Source organism: Nipponia nippon, unplaced genomic scaffold, assembly GCF_047370975.1.
Source record: "Nipponia nippon isolate SJK-2023a ecotype South Korea unplaced genomic scaffold, ASM4737097v1 scaffold_10, whole genome shotgun sequence".
In the NCBI taxonomy this organism is placed as follows: Eukaryota; Metazoa; Chordata; class Aves; order Pelecaniformes; family Threskiornithidae; genus Nipponia; species Nipponia nippon.
The window spans coordinates 6,972,534-6,990,770 of record NW_028262291.1 but is presented as its reverse complement, the minus strand read 5'-3'; the positions used below and the strand labels follow the sequence as shown (position 1 = coordinate 6,990,770).

The following is an 18,237-nucleotide window of genomic DNA, read 5'->3' as shown; positions in this document are numbered from 1 at the left end:
CAATACAAGTATTGCTGTAGTGTGCTACTGTTCCCTCTTAATTTTGCACATATTCAATCATAAATTATGTTTAAGTCCTATATAAAAAGAGTTTGCAAACTAGACTTTCTAGACCAAATCACTGGTAAACAAAAGACACACCTCACAAGTTAATGATACGATCTACTAAGTGTATCAAGGGGTTGGTTTGTTGTCTTCTTCCTTCTAATACTATGAAGCATTTTTGTTCTTTTTTATCTTGGGACTTTTTCAAGAGTAGAGACATATATGAAATTATATTTTTATTTGCATAAATATTTCAAATGTACTTCTCTCGGAGTCTTAATATATATAATATGTGTATTTTTATATATATGGAAAACATTTGGCTAAGTTTTAGTGTTGCTTCAGTTTCTTAACACAAAAGGGAAGTAAAATGAATAATCATAAGCTTTTGAATCACGATCTCAAAAAATAATTCTTGTCTAGCTGTTTATAGTTCGTAGAATTGCACAGTATACTCTTTAATTAACATTGAGACAATATATAGTGGGTAAAGAATGCCGTCTTGTGATGAAATCAAAGAACTTGATTTAAAGCTCCCGAGTTATATATCTGGGACTCTTTGTTAGATCTAGGACAAGCTAAGTAGCTTCTCCCTGCCAAAGTTAGAGCATGTCTGAAAGCTACTAGCTTTCATAAATTATCACTTTTGATTGCCAGGTAAAAACACACGTATGAAACAGGGTGTAGGAGGCTCGGTTACACTGAATAGCTGAGTGATAAGGGAGGCTTTCAATTGTCTGGCTTTTTTGTAATGGCTAGCATGTTCAGTATTACTTTAACTGCACTGACGATCCATTGCTATAAGAGGCACTGCCTCAAACAGATGCAATTAAATATTATCTAGAAACCAGATCACTACATGTTTTCCATGACTTTGTTTTAGTTTTGTTTCTATCTTTGCTGCCACGTTGTTGTTCTTGATTATGAGTTAAAGGCATGCTCTGCTAGGCAACTAAATGCACTTTGGCAATATGAACTTTTTTAAAAGCTAAAAAATATAATAAAAGCTTACTGGTAGAGCATAAACCAAGCTCAAAGAATGTCTGGAACTAACATTATAAGCCAGAAATGCTTGCCCTTTCAAAAAAAAAAAACAAACCAAAAAAAAAAAACCCAAACCTTTGGCAATGAAGGAAATTATAAGCAATTGTAATGCCCAATACTGCACAAATAAGTAGTCTGTACAGAGCAGTTATTACCTAGTAAAAGTTCTCCTCTCTCTTACCATTATAAAACATGGTAACTTTTCTACACTTTTAAGTCCACCCCAAATCCCTTTGGTAGTTCTTTAGAGGAAGAAAAAACAAAAACCACAAGGCAAAAAAGAAACAACCGCTCAACAATCCCATATGAAACCTTGACTCACTGCAGCCTGAGGCATAGTTTAGAATCCAGCTTTTTGGAAAGACGAGTTCTTCCTGTTGCTGGAGAAGGGGGGGGGAGGGATGAAAGTCTGTGTCATGGATTTCAAATGCAACTTGATTTGCAACACCAAGAATTGGTCGCAGTGCTGTGTACTTTCAAGAGTGGTTTTAAGTGCTATTTTTTTCCTTCGGTGATCAACTTTTGATATGCCTCAAAGTGGGTGAATTTTGAGAAATTGCTCGTCGGTTTAAATCAGATATACCTTTCCTAAAATTTATCTCAAATAATTGGAAACAAAGGAAAAGTGAAAATCACTTGGGTTCAGTTTCATCTCACCTAACTTTAGACACCTACCTTGTAAACGACTCCCACCACGTTCTTTTATATCAACAAATACATATTGGCATGCTCAGGGTGCAGCAATGGTCTTTGAGAAAGGCAAATTAAACTCTAGAAGTGTGTGTTTCTTTCCACTGTATATAACTGCTATCTTGGAGGGTATCTACCATGCAGGTCTCTGCTGCTTGGTCAGGTTTATCCGATCTGTGCCATTTCAGTTCACAGCTTTTTGTGTTTTTTGGTGAGCAACACTACTGGTCAATCCAAACTAAATTTCTATTTGTTTGGGTTTCAGTTCCTCCCAGACCTCTCTATCAGATTTTAGCTGTTACCGTGTCTCATAGCTAACTTCATTTCCACCATCAGATGGAGAAAATCAAGAAGCAGGTCTTAGAAGTATACAGACAAAATTTGCCTATATGGTTGTGTAGATTTCTGGTAGGACAGAAGAGTTACTAGCAGCCTGTATATCCTACGTCCTTGCGGAGTTTCCAGCATCACTTTGAGCAGGACCTGAATGTATCACAAATAAATGAAGAATATGGGTTATGCATCTGGTGCCTAGCAGCATTATATGTTGCAAGAAAAGCAACATAAAAAAGAAAAGCAAACAACAAAACTGCTATTTTCTTATTTTATTTACTTACTATTTTGCTTACTTACCTTATTTAAAATTGAACACCCTGCAGATGTCTGTAAGATGAGTCTGGAAGATGATTTTTGTGAAGAAACCTACATGAGACTTCTGAAGCTTGTGTGGTTGTGACAGCGATGAGGTAGGTAGCTGATGATATGCATAAATTCTCAGTATACAGTTTAGTAATGCTATTGCAGTATCGAAAATTGTGATACAAGAAAAAACATAAGGGTTTTTATGAAACCTAATTAACCTACTTTCAAAAAAATTCTTTGACAGCAACAGTAAAATATCCAGTATATAACCCTTAATTTTGTGTTTACTATCGTTAGGACTGTTACTCACCAATTCTTCTAGCTTACCTAACTATCCATGCTTTCCAGAAGCTGTGTGAACACCTTTAAAAATCCAGACATGCTGAAACTAGTGAAATGATTGGAAATTTCTGAGAAACCCTGGTTTAGGAGCCTCTGGCTGGATTGTGGTAAAAGAGATTTGTCAAAAGTCATTTGATATGTAACCGTAACTAATGATGGAATCCTAATCAATGTGAAGAAGAAACTCTCACAGATAACTAAAGTCAGTCTGAACTCAAGATTTATGGGATTCCCTTTTCTTCAATCCAAAATTTTCTCACAACATCACAAAAAGCAAAGTTCACATACCAAAACCATCTGACAATACCAGGTCAAACATCAGCAATTAAACCTAAGCAATTAAAACTTAAGCAGTTTAGTAGGTCAAGGATGTCTGACCCAGCAAAAGGGCCAGCCAATGGGTAATACAAAGTCTGTCTCCATCTCAGCAGACTGCTGCATAAAATGTAGGAGTAAAGATGGAGGGGTCTGTTTTCAAGGGGTTCTGACAAACAGAAATTCCCACTAAGCCTTTCCTGCCCTACTAACACAATCAGTCTCAAACGTAACAGGGATTGTGATAGTGTGGTTGGAAAATACTTTTTTTTCTCAAGTTCTTGAGGGGGAAAAAAAAAAAAAATCATCTCCTACTGCTCTGTTTTAAACAATATTTTTTCTTTATGGAAGATATGTAGGGATACAAATGTAGGTGTGGTGTGTACCCAATCTATGCTATTTATCGAGTATAAAGGTGAATGTGAATTTGCTTAGATTAAATTTAAAAAAAAAGGAATTGATAAAGAAAATTACGTAAATAAGAGAACCTTACCTAATTTCGAATTTCAAGGAATTTGGATGTTTTTCGTCATTACCAACCCTTGCAATTTATAGTAAACCTGTTACAATACATTGATTTTTTTTTTTTTTAAAATCTCCATTTTTGGTTATGATTATTTGATAATTTCAACTTTTGAAAGAGTACCTTCTGTTTTTCAAACGTGATTCATGTGTTGGCGTTACATCTTTCCTACATATTCTTCCATACATGGTTTCCTGGCAGAATGTCAGGGGTTCTGCTCTCTGAACTAATTTGCTTGCTCTTTTTTTTACGAGCCCCAAGAAGCAGTTCTGATGTATTTGAAGCTGATGACGGTAGATTGCTTGAACTGTGTTTGCCAGGCCCATAGGGAAAATAATTAGCTTGATCTTTTTATTGATTCAGGAATTAAGTCATTGCAGGTTTTTGTCATGCTTCTTTATGTCAATCCAGTTGTGGAAAACTCATGTTTTCTTTCAAAAGAAAGGAGGGTTCAGGCCTTCTGTGCCATGTGCTTCTTCACAGTTTCTGAATTTTATTTTAAATAAATCTGGTCTATAGTGATAAATATGCCAGGTATCTGTTTAATGGGTAGGACTTAATGCCAAACCTGCACTATTGGCAAAACCAGTAAACATTATTTCTCTGAGTTCTTCTGGTACTACATCTTTATGAAAGCAAGAACCTGATAAAAGACGAGAGCATTGCAATGCTAAAAGCCCTCAAGATAAGAAAAATTACTAAATAAAACTTTAAAAAACATTCAGAGGCACAGATTAAAGGATTTGCCTCAGCCAGTATAGGGGAAGTGGGAAATGGCAGTTGCAAAAGCATCGGTGGAGGTAGGCCTTTCCTAGTCGAGCTTGAGTTTTTCCTTTCATTGCTGAGACTGGAATGCAGTATATGAATACAGTTGGCTGTCAGAGATCCCACACAGGCTGGTTTTGACGGAGCATCTTTCCACTCATTTCTTTTCCTGGGAACTTTAAGGATTGTAAGTGTACAGTAAAAAAATCATATAGTTATGATACTCCTCTAGCAATGCTCCCACAAGACTTCTTGTATCTAATAACTAAACCCAACATTGTTTAGTTTACATAATATAAAGTAATTTTACTTGCAATATATTTTTCACTCACTAGATGTCTTGGTGCTCTGTAATATTCTGGACATAGTGTGATTCTTGGTAAACTGAGTCTTGAAAACAACCCTGAGACATAACTGGATTCTTGAGTTTTTGGAACCATACTTGTTGGCAGAAAAATGTTCCCATGCATTTGAGAGTCTTTTCTGGATTTTAGTATCTAGAATATATGTTCCTCATTGCCTTCCATGTGATGAGGATATGATTACACAATATGCCATATAGCACCAATTTTGATTTTTAAGAAGGAATGGGTACTTTTTGAATCTGAAAATAATTCTGTCAAACCGAACAATCCTCGTATCAATGAAAAGTTTGCAAAGTTTGTTCAGTCCTTAACCCAGTGGAAAATGAATATTACTGCTTCCATTATCTTTAGTTTTTTATAATATGTGATTGTTCAGCTTGTTTTAAATAATAAAAAGATTGCAAAGCAAATAATTCAAAGAAAATATCAGTTGATCAGTGCATTAGGCAAATGGTGAGGAGTTTGACTCGAAAGATGTTTTCAATATATTCTGTTTAGATGGAAGTGCTGATAGAAATGAGTGGGATTTTTCTTTCGTCTAGTTGAACTCTAGGTCCTAATGGATCTCTAGGTTCTCTTGTCATTGTTGGAAACTCATTCACCTCAGCTGCTTTGAAAAGCAAATGTTTCATCTTTAGGACGCAGCACATTGCATGCCTTGCAGGCCTTCTCTTGTGAGGTTGACTTCTTAACCTCTTAATCATATTTTCTTTATCTCTAATTTCTCCTCCTCCAAATAAGTCTTGATAGCGCAGGCAGGTTACAGGAAGGTAAGGGAATGTAGGGACTTACTTTTCTCCTTGTATCACCAGACCAGTATAAGGGAGGGGTGCAAAAATTAATGTATAGTCAGTCATGAGATATGAACTCGTTTGGTATCGTCTTAACTATATATGTAACTAATACAGTTATGGATTTCCTTTTGATTTATTCAGGAAGGTAGTATGCTTTTCGGAGACATTACATATGAACTTCTCATTTGGCGTGTGTGCTTTCAGCAAAACTTTTCCAGACTTCTTCATACTAAGGAGGCAACTCCTCAACATTGCATGAGTTTCCTTTCATCGCTTGCATAAATCTGTGTGTTTTAATCTAAAAAAAGCAGACAAAGAGTTGATATTTAATTAGGTTGTCAGATGCTTGATTTTCACAAAATATTTCATTAAATGTGGAAAAAGTAAACTGTTACAGAAAGCAAGAATTTGACCTTACTGTTCTTCATAATGCTGAGTATTTATGACTGGCTAAAGTATTTACAAAAGAGCTAATCTGCACATTTAAAGAGGTTCCAAAAATTAAAAGCAGCTGAGGAGAGCAGTTCAATATCTAGCAAAGAATCTGGCTGTATTTTCCGAAGTATATCTCACATATATGATATACGTGTAAAATACAAGAACTTAAATTCTATGCATTAGATCTATGTGATGAAGATAAAATGTCAAGTTCCATGTCTAAATTTTTACATTTGTCATTAGATTACAAATATTCAGGCTCCAGCTTGTAAAAACTTGAACACGTTAACATAGGCATTAATTGTTCATCCTGTTTTTAAAGACGTAAATCCTCATCTTGCGTTGGCCTCCCTTGGAAGGACGCTCACTGTGAAAACCAGAGGGCAAGAGCCTGTTATGCCACTCAGCATTTCAGGGTGAGCTGATGCTCTGCAGCATCCTTGGCTAGCGTAGCTATTCGCTGTAGCTTCCTGGAAGAGCTCAATGGTTACGAAGCTCAGGAAACCCAGGTTAATGGAAACTCTTGAAAATGTTCTCTGGGTGCTTGCCTAGTTGATAGAACAAGCAAGAGGAAGCGGACTCTGTCAGCCCTCAGCATTGCCTGTGGCTTGCTTTGTGCGTTTCTCACTCTTTTCTGGTTGTTTTTATGAACTAGGTATAAAAATCTGTAAAAGAACATGCTATTACTGAGAAGATTAATTGTCTAAGTGAAAGGAAGGATTTTTGTCTTTGACATCTAGGCTGTTAGCACATCTTTATATTCGATATCTGTAGGAAGAATTAACGTGCATGATTTCTGAGATCCAAGGACCTCAGCAAAAGAGATTCGTTTAAGAGACTGCAGGGGTCTGTTATGACATTTTGCGTTTTAGGGGAACCAGTTGTTCTGCCACAGGCTCTTTCATTGCAGTTCTGCATTGCAGGTTCCCACTTGGGTCTGTTCTTGACAAGCTAATTAGGATGCTACAGGGAAAAAAAGCCTCATTCTGGGTGATTCGGGTCTGAACAGCTGGACAGTTCTACCAAGTTACATGAAAACAGGCACACCAGTAGGGCAAGAGAAAGCTAGCTGTGAAAGGAGAGGACTGAGATACTGTTGTATGTATGAGCCAATATTATTCCAGTATAGTTTCTGTAATCACAAAGCTGTCTTCAAATGCAGTTAACAGAGCCAAATGTTGACACAATATCATGTGTTTCTGCTCTGAGGAGTGCTGTATCTATTAGGAAAAAGCACAACTGTGTCCAATTTCAATAAATGTTTCTTGACCAGGCTAAACCTGATTTGTCTTCCCTTCCCTGATCCATCTTGTTTAGCAATGTCCCGTCCTGGATGTGTACAGAGGTAGCATGTGTTGTTTGCTAATAGGGTACGTTGTATGACTCTGATCTGCATTATTGTTAATTTTTAGTTCATAGGATACCGATATAATCAAAATTATTACCAAGAGTGGCACTATTATTTGTTGCCTTCTAGCACTTATGAAAGTATCAGATGAATAGAGGAAAAATTTTCCAAATCATCCTCTTTCTGTGACTGAAGACAGACCGGTTTTTAAGACAGGAAACTAAGACTATTTTTAGAAAGAGGGCACGGTATACAGAAGAACTAAAATATTTTTACTGAAATCAGAAATTACAGCTTTTAAAATCTTGTGTAGATAACAATTCAGAGCTCTGGAGTAAGACCCCTTTGCTTGAGCTACTTTGAAGTAAGCTATAAATGAAACTTGAATGTTAAGAATTAAGGTTAAGCAGAACTTTTGTGTGTTGTTATGTTTTGTACTTCATCAGGACTCAAAAGGGAGCAAATGATACAGCACAAGGGAGCTACCTCATTTTTGGAGATGAGGATGTTAGCGTCAGTTCAGTTTCCTCTTCCCATTTGTACAAGTGTTTGAGAATAGCTCAGTGGTTTGATGGGATGGGAGAAGAGGCAGATGAAGAGATGTTTTTGGAAAGATCAGGATCATCCTTCATGTCATAGGACTGGGAGGATGTCAGAGCTGAAGGATTTCTGTCCTGATCATATTAAATAATTGGACTTTCCATTATAATTACTGACTTTAGAAGAAAGACATTGCAGCAGCTGTTCTTTTTTTTTCCTTGCAGGGTCACGTTTCTGCAAAATAACATTTTGCAATGTTATACTGAAAGCATTATGAAGGCTGCCAGCAGAAGATACAGTAGAAGACAGTGGAACAGTGTATGGGTACTAACTGTCATCATCTAGAGTCAGCCTGCCGTAAGTCCTACGCCTTCTTGTGTGAGCCACTGTTAGCTCTGTGTACTCATCTTCTCTCTTGAGGTTGTAACCAACAGAGAAGAAAGAAGTCAGTGTTCTGGATGGATGATACTAAAACCCAAACCCAAAACGTGGAAGTATCCCTGTTAACAGTTAGAAGCATCCAGTTTACTGACTTCCATGGATTTTAAATAACGTCCTACAAAGAAGGTGTATCTTTATGGTGAACCTGTTTTTGTTTTCTGAGGCCTGTAGGAAGTGGTGGTTTATATTTTTAACCCCTTCTCTACAGTTCAGTTTGAATGGTCTCTGCTTGTGCTCGGTGATTCTGGTCAGATGAAAGTCTGGATTCTGCCCAGCAATATTTCTGGCAGGAGTTCACCTGAAGGAAGTAGTACAGCAAAGTATGATCCTGTGCCAAAACCAACAGTTGTAACAGTTCGTCCTCTGGCCACTCTACCCTATCTGTGTACAAGAAGTGCTTCCATTTTTATGCTTGCATTCTTCATGCATTAAGAGACATTTTACTGTTCTCCTTTCCTCTGTGGTCTGGCTGCCACATCTCACCTTTATTGTCAAAACTGTTTATTCGGGATAACTGCCTGTCAAGCAGAGCATTGCAAATTGCACACAGTTTCGGTATCTTTTACCTATTGATTTGCCCACCTCTGCCAGGATCTTTGGTAGCTTCTGCTGCAAGAGTTCTGTAAGCGTGGGAATGCAGATATATATGTACTCAAGACCTAGAAGGGAGGGAAAGTCAAAACTGTCTTACGTAGTTCTTGTAATGCTTTTCTCTTTATTCATATGAAACTTTTTAGTGAAGTAAAGGTATGCTTAAAAAGAAAATCTTGTCTATGTTGCTGCCAGCAGTAGAAGGACTTTCAACTAGAATGGCATCAGGATTTCATTGTAGGTGTGTAGCATAAAGGCTGTAGGTAGCACCAGTGGTGTTAGTTGGCAACAAAGTTTACTCTTCTGACTGCATGCCTGTCTGGAAGGCCAAGGGCTTTATAAGTTTTTCCTGCATGTAAGGAAGCATGGCTGTGGATTGAGGAGTCTCTAAAATGATCCTGTTCATTTACAAAGAAAGTAGGACAATCAGTTTCCCTGAAAACAGGATAGGAATAATAACAAAACTGTTACTAGCTGTCACCCTCATTCAGCTAGCACCAGACCCAGCAACTTTCTCAAAGTTTTTCCCTTTTATTCACGCTACCAAGACTTCAGCACCTGCCTGGATGTCGTCATCTTTGATGCATCTGTCCTTTTCCCCAGTGCTTTTTCCTTTCCTGGTGTCACAGTTGCACATCCTGTTAAAAATATTTCCCAGGAAACACCTTTACTAATTCCTGAGCAAACCTGAATATGCTTTCTTTGGGGTGCAGGTGATGTGTCTGCGGTTTGGTTTTGTGTCTGGCCACCTCGAACATTTAGGTTGGATAGAGGGTAGCGTTTACACTCGTAGTTTGTACAGAGATTTAACTCAGCTCCTAACAGTAACAGGTACTGAACGTCCTGACTGACTGTATATGTAACGTGGATAGCCGTGGCCGTTATCCCCACACTGCTATAGCTTTGTTGCCTGAAGTTACTGTTTATTGACATATCATTGCTTCTTTATTTGTCTTCACAAAGATTGCTGTTTCTTGTCAGTAAGTATCCTGGTGGCATTATGGTCTGCATATGGATGTATATGAAGGGCTCCAGTCATCTTTGTCTGCAGCAACATAATCTGCATTTTAGATTACTGGGATTACATATGCTCAGTTTCTACAGGGATGATCTGAGTGTAATTGGTAGACATTATCACTTGAGTTAAGGGCTGGATGCAGATCTGAACAGGCTGATAACGTCTCTATAAGAAACTCCTTGTTGAAGTTGTGTTGCCTGTATACTTTAAACAAAATTTTTTGAACTGCTAGTTTCAGGCCAGCCGGAATAACTCCATATTTCAAAGATGTTTTGAACAGAAAATCTGCTAAAGCACCTTTCTTTTTGAGGTGGAAACATGATAGGAGAAAGAGGGAATGCCTGCAGCCATTGCAACTGCCTGCTGAACTGATTTTGACCATATAAGCTAATAAAGTTCAACTGTGACCTTGTTTAAGCTTATTCCAAAAGTGAAGTCATTTCTGGCATCTAAAGCGAGTCCTTGAAGCTTTAAAATCATGGCTCTGTAAACTGGGTTCTTCTACATTACAAATAAACTATTAGGATGCACCATTTAAGACGTGAATATGGGCTGTTTTGCTTCAACCCATATGCACAGTTCAGAAGGTCAGGCATTACCGCAGTATCTCTCCTGTTATTTTAGGGCTCTCGTGTGTTATGGTTGGCCCTGATCACATGGCATTTGGTTTCAGTTATTTTTCCATGGGTTTGGCTTTTAAGAATAGACACATTTCAAGAAAAATCCAACAAGTTGTAAAGTTCACAAAGGCTGAGGACTGTGATCGCTTTTAGACTGGAGCAGTTGAAAGGAGATAAGCATCTTGTTCTAAGGACTGTGACTGTTTAATCTAAATATAATGTATCTAAGCTACGGGTAATGGAGAGAGCAAAACTTGGTGTGGGTTATGGGCTAGGGAAGAGGCAAAAAGAAAATAGAGGCAGTTCGTGTTGTAGTAGCCCTCAGCAGCTTTCTTACTTTGACCAACTGTTGCTAAAGTACTCAAAATTTAGAGGCAAAGGGAGCCAAAAGTGGAGAAACAGTGCTCTTTGTTGAAGAAAAGTCCAGTAATTAGTTTGATAAATAATACAAGGAGTGGAAGAGGGATTCCCTTCTGGTGAAAATGCTGACCCTTTGATCCCCAGCTGTGGCTCATCATTTAAACTGGTGTTTTTCTTGTTGCTGTGGTTTTTACTGTAAGAAGTTTTTCCTAGCCTCTGTGTAAAGACCTGTACAGCAAATGTAGGCACCCTTTGTTTAAAGAGTGCCTGGGGGGTAGAGAAAAAATTCCAAGGACTGCATTACAAAATGTATACGGCTGTTTAAATGATCAAATACTAGTAGTATTAAAAAGAGTGTGTGTCTCCTCTGTTGTCTCAGTACTGAAAATTTGCCTCGGGGCTTATAAGACTGGCCGTCTAAACGATGTGGTAAGATTTTTCAAACCCAGGAACTGCTTAATACTTTAGAAAATTTGTTTGCCTCAGACTCATTCCTAAAAATGCTTTTGAAAATAGAATGAAATGCCAGCATGAAAGAAGTGCATTTTGTGTAGCTGTGGATTGGTAGAGACTCTAGCTGCTGATGTAGAAATATTAGAAGGCAAGGGAAACCTGAAGGAATGTGTGCTTACGTCTTTCAGTCATAAAGAACAGTGTTATATACACATAAATCCAGAGAACACACAATTGTACAAGGAACTGTGGATGTGGAGTCCTGAAAGACTGGTGAATGTGGCAGGGTTTATTCAAGCTTTTCAAACTCTGCAAACAAACGACTCAACGTAAGTTTGATGCTGCAGTCCTAACACTTGTGGTTGGTTTGTGTCTCATAAGAACATGCCCAAAGGTCGATGAAAGACTGTAACACTTCATGAGAAGCTACAGAATGCAACGATAGGAAGGGTCTGTCTCTCCAGTGTCTCCTACACCTCCTAGAGTACTTGTTGCTCATGCTCCAGGAAAGGCATGTTCTTAGCTTACTTTGACTGTTTTGGTGTAACTAAATTTGTTTAAATACACATGACAATATCAAGAGCCGAGATTCTGGTTTGTTGCAAAATCCACCTCCTTTGTCACAGTTATGCTAATCCAAATTAAAACTTGATTCAAGAATGCACTATTTCAGTAATGTAGATTTATCATGCTTGCAGGAGTTTGGATGTGTGAAGATTGAGGTTTATGATACTAATAACATAAGTTTTTGAAGACATCTTGCATCTTCTGTACTTTTTCTACGCACTTGTCTTGAAATTGCTAGAGTAGCCATACAGTTAAACGTAATATAACTTCTGCACCAGAGAAAAGCTCAACAGAGATAAAGTAATACATCTACTGTAATATCTCAGGCTTCTCTCACTGCAGCATCAGACTGAAATGAGAGATTAGAAAGTTGATGTTCTGGTGGAATGCAGAGACATATTTTTACTTTCTTTTTACATTAAAAACAACTTTGATGTGTTCCTTACCAGTTCTCAGTTCTCACTGTTGCTCACTGGACTTGTGTCACCATCAAAGGGAATTATTGAGTGCAAATCAGAAGCATGTGTTGAATAGTTCAGTGGAGTAACAGGACCTCATCTGCTATGGCACTGGAGGAGTACTACCACGAAACCAAATGCACCACTGTTTAATGAACAGTAGCTGCACTATTTGAATAACGCTGGTTAGCTCTGTGAAGTGAAGTGAGGATTAAAAAAAAACTGGGAACATAAATATTTCCTTGCTGTCAAAGGAAAGGAAAGTAAAAACCAAGTCTCCAAAAAGAAACAAGAATGTCTTTTTCTAATTATTTTTTTTATTTCTGCATAGTGTTGCCTAGTTCAACAAGGACTCAGTGGACTGATTTAACCAAGGCCCCATTAAAATGGATTTTACTCTGGGTCACCTAGAGTTTAAGAAGTTCAGGAAGAGAGCAGAAGAAATATTTTTCTGTGTGCTTTCAGCGTGCCTCTGCAGGGGCTCTGCAGCAAGTGAGCTATTGTGTGCGAAGGGCCAGATCTCTTGGACAGACCCGGTTAACCTGGGAGGGGAGAGGGAACCTTGTCGTTAGTGGCAGGAAACCTATTATTTATTATCAGTCAAAACTAAAAAGTATGTGCAAGTCCCTAGAGAGAACAGGGATGTAAAAGTAGCATCACGTTCATTAAAAAGTATCTATCCTCTGCTTCTTTCCTGCTTAACAGTATGAAAGTATTAAGATCCTTTCTCTTGTTTTCTCCAGTGTATTTTGCTAACCCGCACAGCTTCCAAATGATTTCTTTCCTCTTGCCTCATGATTCTTCTTCACTTTAAGAAAACTCCACCAAAAATTGAATACAAAAAGACAAAAGGAGAAAAGAAATACCATCCTATCTTCTCACAGCCTTCTCCAATTTCTGGAAGAATATGTACTTATGTAATGAGCTTCCTTAAACTGAAGGGAACTTTTATTTGTTCAGTGTATATTTGCAGTGGGTGAGTATTCTGTGGCTGCTGGTCTCCAGAATGAAATATGAGGAATAAAGGCAACTTGAATTCATATAGAAGAAGTCATTGAGTTTTAGACTTTGCTCCTGTCTGGGAACCACTTAGAATCTGTTCTTTTTCTAATATGGTTGAGGCGCAAGGTGTTTTTGCTGGAGGTTTTACTTAAGCCTCAGTAAGGTAGTGAGCTTATTCAGACAGAAATAAGCATCAGTCACAAGTACAGAGCACCAGCTCTTGCAGTGTGGTTCAGCTGGTCTTGGAAAATCTGGAATTTGGATAACTAATAGAGAGTCTCAGTTCTGGTCTCCTTCAGGATGTTGGTTGTAGATATTGCAATAGAGAGAATGTTTGAAATACCTGAATATTGGGATTTTAAAGGTCAATTTTACCATAGATATTGAGTCTCTATCCAAAGATTCAGGTTTTTAGGTATTTAAGATTGTAGGTATTTTAAGATTTAGTGTGAGGTATTCTATAGACACAATCATCTTTTGAGTGGCATTCAGAAAAGAAAAGAATTTTCCCTTTTCTCTGTACAGAAGAGAAAATATTAGGGCTAAATATAATTGGCCAGGTTATGAATTAGGTCTAAATTTCTGGTGTTTTGGGATTCTCGGGTTAACAAGGGGCCAGCAGGCACCAGTGCATTTCAGAGCAATCTGAAGATGGCTCTGAAATACGCTGGAAAAAGTACAAATTCAGTGTTAAAATTTGGAATGATTCATTTAATTTCTAGACATTGTGTTGTACGGCTGCTCAGGTTGGGTAACTTTAAGGGCTCGTCTAACATGGGAATCAGTGCTCAGAGCGAGTGCCTTCCGCGACTCAGGCTTTGTTTAGGTCTGGTATGGCAAGGGACGAAGAAATGCTACCACAGAGCACGGTGCCTGCCATGCCAGGCCCGAACAGAGTCCCCTGTGCTAGAAATAGAGTCATGGGAATGGCAGTGTTGTTTTATTCTTTTGTCCTGTATGAACCACGGACTGTTGCTGGTCAGAAATTTTCTGACAAAATGAGTCAATTCACTGAACTGGAATTGTTGCCAAGAAGATTCAGCTAGCTGAGTCTCCTGGTTAGAGGTTTTTTGGGTTAAAAAAAAAAAAAAAAAGAAAAAGGCCCTTTGACATTCCCATTCTGACATTTCCTCTTTTTTCTATTCCAGTGTTGAAATGCTGCTTTCGCTCAGAAAAAGGAGGTCAAAATCTGAAGGAAACATTTCAAAAGCGTGGAAACCAAAGCTGCTCTCTCCAGCCAATCTGTTCTTCTGCATATGCTTATTCTGTGGACATTTTTCCCTCCAAATTTTCAAATCCTTTTGTGGCAAGGAAAAATGTTTGAGTTCTTAAACGCTGACAGGTTAGGAAAACTGTTTCCCTTGCTGCTCCCCCTGTAACTGTGCAGCCCTTGTTCCAGGGCTGATAGCGCTGGGACGGCAGCCAGGACTGAGGGGATTCGGAGGGGCTCCGCTGGGAGCAGCGCTGACCAAGGAGCTGCTCTGAGATGCCTTTGTTTTGCTGTCATCAATGTCCCATTGTTTGCCAGGATAATTGCCCTGTTAATCCTAACTGGTAGGATAATTATATAAAGCTCATGTCCAGTGTAAACAGGAAACAATATACTTTCCTTATCTTTGCCAGGCATTAAGTTCCCTGGACTCCTATCAGCCTTCCAGGATTTGCCCTCAATTGTTTATTGCTAGGCAATATAGGGTGACAAATTAACATCAGGGACATGGGATCAAATCCTAATCTCCCTTATTATTCAGGTGAACTCCCTGATTTTAGGGCTTAATTTTACTGGATCTAGGGATTACCCCTAGTTAGATTGTGTCCTATATCTATAGCCGTCCAGCTGTTTTTTCCAGCTTTGAAACAAATAGTTCCAAAAGTTCATGCTTTAACAAGCCTTTTCTCAGTCCTAATAGTAGTTCTGCTACTGTGAAAAGGTAAAGTGTAATTTTTTTTATACCTACAATAAAGAGGACAATTACTGAGTAGTAATACAGCTCACCGTATAAGAATTCTACTGTTACTATAGCAAATTCTTGAACACTTGGTTCAATAATGATTTTAAACCAGTCACTTAACTGATTACAATTATGAGAAGCAGTTCTAAAAGAAACGTGTCTCATAGTAACTGAAAAATCATGTTTAGTTTTTCTCCTATTTTAACCCTTGAGATTTAGGAAAAGGTTTTGCTTTGCATTCTCACGTTGAATATTGGTGCCTTACAGCAGGAGTGGGGCTGTTTGCTTCAGCAGGACTGTTTCTAGTGGTGGGCATATCAACATGTGGCTCATGGTAATAACTGTTTCAACAGTTACTATCTGCAAACTGGTAAAATATTGGTGAAAAATTGGACTGGAAAGACAAAAAAGTCTCACTTTTGATTTCAAAGTCATGAGTAGCACAGAACCACATGAGTACATATTGTACGGTCAGTTATTGACCTAAATCTTAGGAGCTAAGGGGATGCAGTGAATGCTGCCTGTGTACCTTTCCTGCTGCCAGTTGCTTTGCTCCATGAAATCTCGTTTCCTAGGCTTGCTAACCTCCAGGTAACCATGCTGGAAGTACTAGTGGTAAATCAGGCTCTGAACAATAACAGTCCACCCCTGGGCTGACTAGCCTTGAGCACCAGACCCCTGCGCACTCTGATTTAGGTGCTCGTAGTGTGCACAGGGTCACTGGTGCTTTCTGCACTCCAGTTCTCCCACTACAGGTTTTGTGGTGGGTGGAGTTGAGCCAGTGGTGGAAGTGGCAGGAACATTCCCTACAATGGCCCAAGGGGATTATTTTAATTTGCCTGCATTTACCACTTACCTTAATGGGAAAGGCATGTCAAAACCAGCTGAAGACGAGACATTTTAAAGGGGTATGTAAAACTTCCTAAATGACCTGGTATGTTAGGAAAGACTTTTGTGAGTAGTACAGAAATATATCCTTCTGTCCTTCTCCTTTCCCTTCCAGATAACATCTTGCAGGTCCACAGAGAGAACTCCACTGTTTTAACATTTATTAGTTTTGATTTTTGTTAACTGTATTATCCCCTGTTCCATCTGAATTCCCAGCTGGAAGCTCTGTGTGGTGCTTCCTACAGTGCAGCTTGCTTGTTCCTGTAAACCTTTCTGCCACCTTTTAACCATCAAAATTTTGATTTGTCGAGTCACGTTACAAAATTCCAAAAGTGCGTCCAGGAAAATCAGTGAATCCATGTTCCTCTCATCCATCTTTTTGAGGGTTTTGCTTTACATGACAAACGGCTTTTGAAATTTGTAGTGCTGGGCAGGCCAACAAATCAGATCAACACCTTTTGTCATTTGGCTCATTCCCAATCACTGTTGAGCAAACAAGAGTGTGAACTGCTACATGTTTGATAACTTTCTGGAATAACATGGATTTTGGAAGAAATGAAGGGTTTTTTTTAACCAGCAGCACAACTCCAGTGAAACACCGCCTGTCAGGCAGGTTTCTAATGGACTCTGGCCTCGTTCTCTTTATCTGGCCAGCTTCTCCGTGCCCAGGTCACTCTGAATGGTGACCTTCCCCGAGCTGTAGAAGTTGCACCTCCAGGGATGTCCAGGAGACAAGAGCTCAGAAGCCCATGGCCTGAGCTGGGCGAAGGGTCCCAGCTGAAGCAGTAAGGGAATGGGGAGGGGTCCAGAAACCTCTAGCGGCCACTGAGCTGCTCTGAAATGCCATTTTGTTAAAGCATCTGGGGTCCTAGGCCAGCAGGCAACAAAGCTGCATGTGCAGTAACAATTTTGTTTCAGAAGACAAACACTGTGTCACCATATGTATGTACTTTATCAGATTTCTGGAAAATTTCAAAAAAAAAGTGGTGTAAATTGAAAGTCTTGAATTTCAGAGACATGCAGCAATGACTAAGTGGGGAAAAATAGTGCAAGATGCACTTTAACTTAAATTTCTGAAGTAGAATTTGCTGTGCTAGTTTATGGTTAATACTAGGATTTGTGCTATTAGTCAGCCCACATACTTTTTCTCATTCAAATCTGTGAATAAATGAAATTAAATGTTTTGTTACCATAACTTCTGAGAAGGATACACAGTAAATTAAGGCTATCAGTTTCACAGTATCTGTTGCTATCGGTTTCATTGCTTTTCCTTTTCTGCTCTTTGTCTTTCCTGTTACTGTGCTTGTTCTGTGAACTGGCAACCTGCTCTGTACAAGCTCAACATGAGTCGACAGACATTAGCTCTGACAATCCTATAGCTGCAAACCTTCCCCACGACTGTCGTGGTGTTCTGGGAAAGAACAAGTAATTTCTGAAGACCTTATTTAGGGCTCCTCAATGAAAACAAAGATATTAGCAGTGAACAGGAACCAGCAGATATGTTGAACAATACCCTGAGCTATGTCCAGCTCTTCCTGCCAGTAGGGGTAGGCTGAATTTGCATCCCCTGGCACCGGGTTCACACCTGAATGGCGCAATGATACAGCAGGAAAAGAAGCTTTGCCGTTTTGCCTCATGGATGGCTTTCAAACCTGCCTCAGAAAGATGCCTCTTAGAAGATGCGATGTGGAGCCTTATAAATAGAGCTAGGCTGTGTCTGACTGCAGTCACCGGTGGAACAACTGCTTTCTCCTGGTCTGCAGGCATAGTTGGAATTTTTGACTACTGAATGCTGATGGAATTGCTTTCTCAATGCGACTGTTTAAGGCTTGTTTTCCATGCTGATGTTCTTGGGTTCAAGCCCTCAGCTAGAAGTCAGACAACAAATGTTTGAGAGGAAGGAAGGACCTGTTGCACTAGTGCTGTAATTGCATGCAGAAGATGTAGGTTCAAATTCTGGCTTTGCTACAGATTTCCTATGTGACCCTGCACAAACATCCCAGTGCATCAGTTGCCATGGCAAAACAGAGATATCG

At 39.0% G+C, this 18,237-nt stretch overlaps 1 protein-coding gene across 3 annotated transcripts in view; it reads left to right on the top strand.

Annotated features, from left to right (window-relative positions):
- CCDC34 (coiled-coil domain containing 34) overlaps positions 1-17,725 on the top strand; it is a 51,920-nt gene extending 34,195 nt beyond the window's left edge. For all 3 annotated transcript variants that reach the window (XR_015701280.1, XR_015701277.1, XR_015701279.1), the window contains 3 exons: positions 2,439-2,525; positions 8,076-8,208; positions 14,510-17,725. The gene's annotated coding sequence lies outside the window, so the exon portion shown is untranslated. The remainder of the gene's footprint in view (positions 1-2,438; positions 2,526-8,075; positions 8,209-14,509) is intronic.
- The last annotated feature ends 512 nt before the right edge of the window (positions 17,726-18,237 follow it).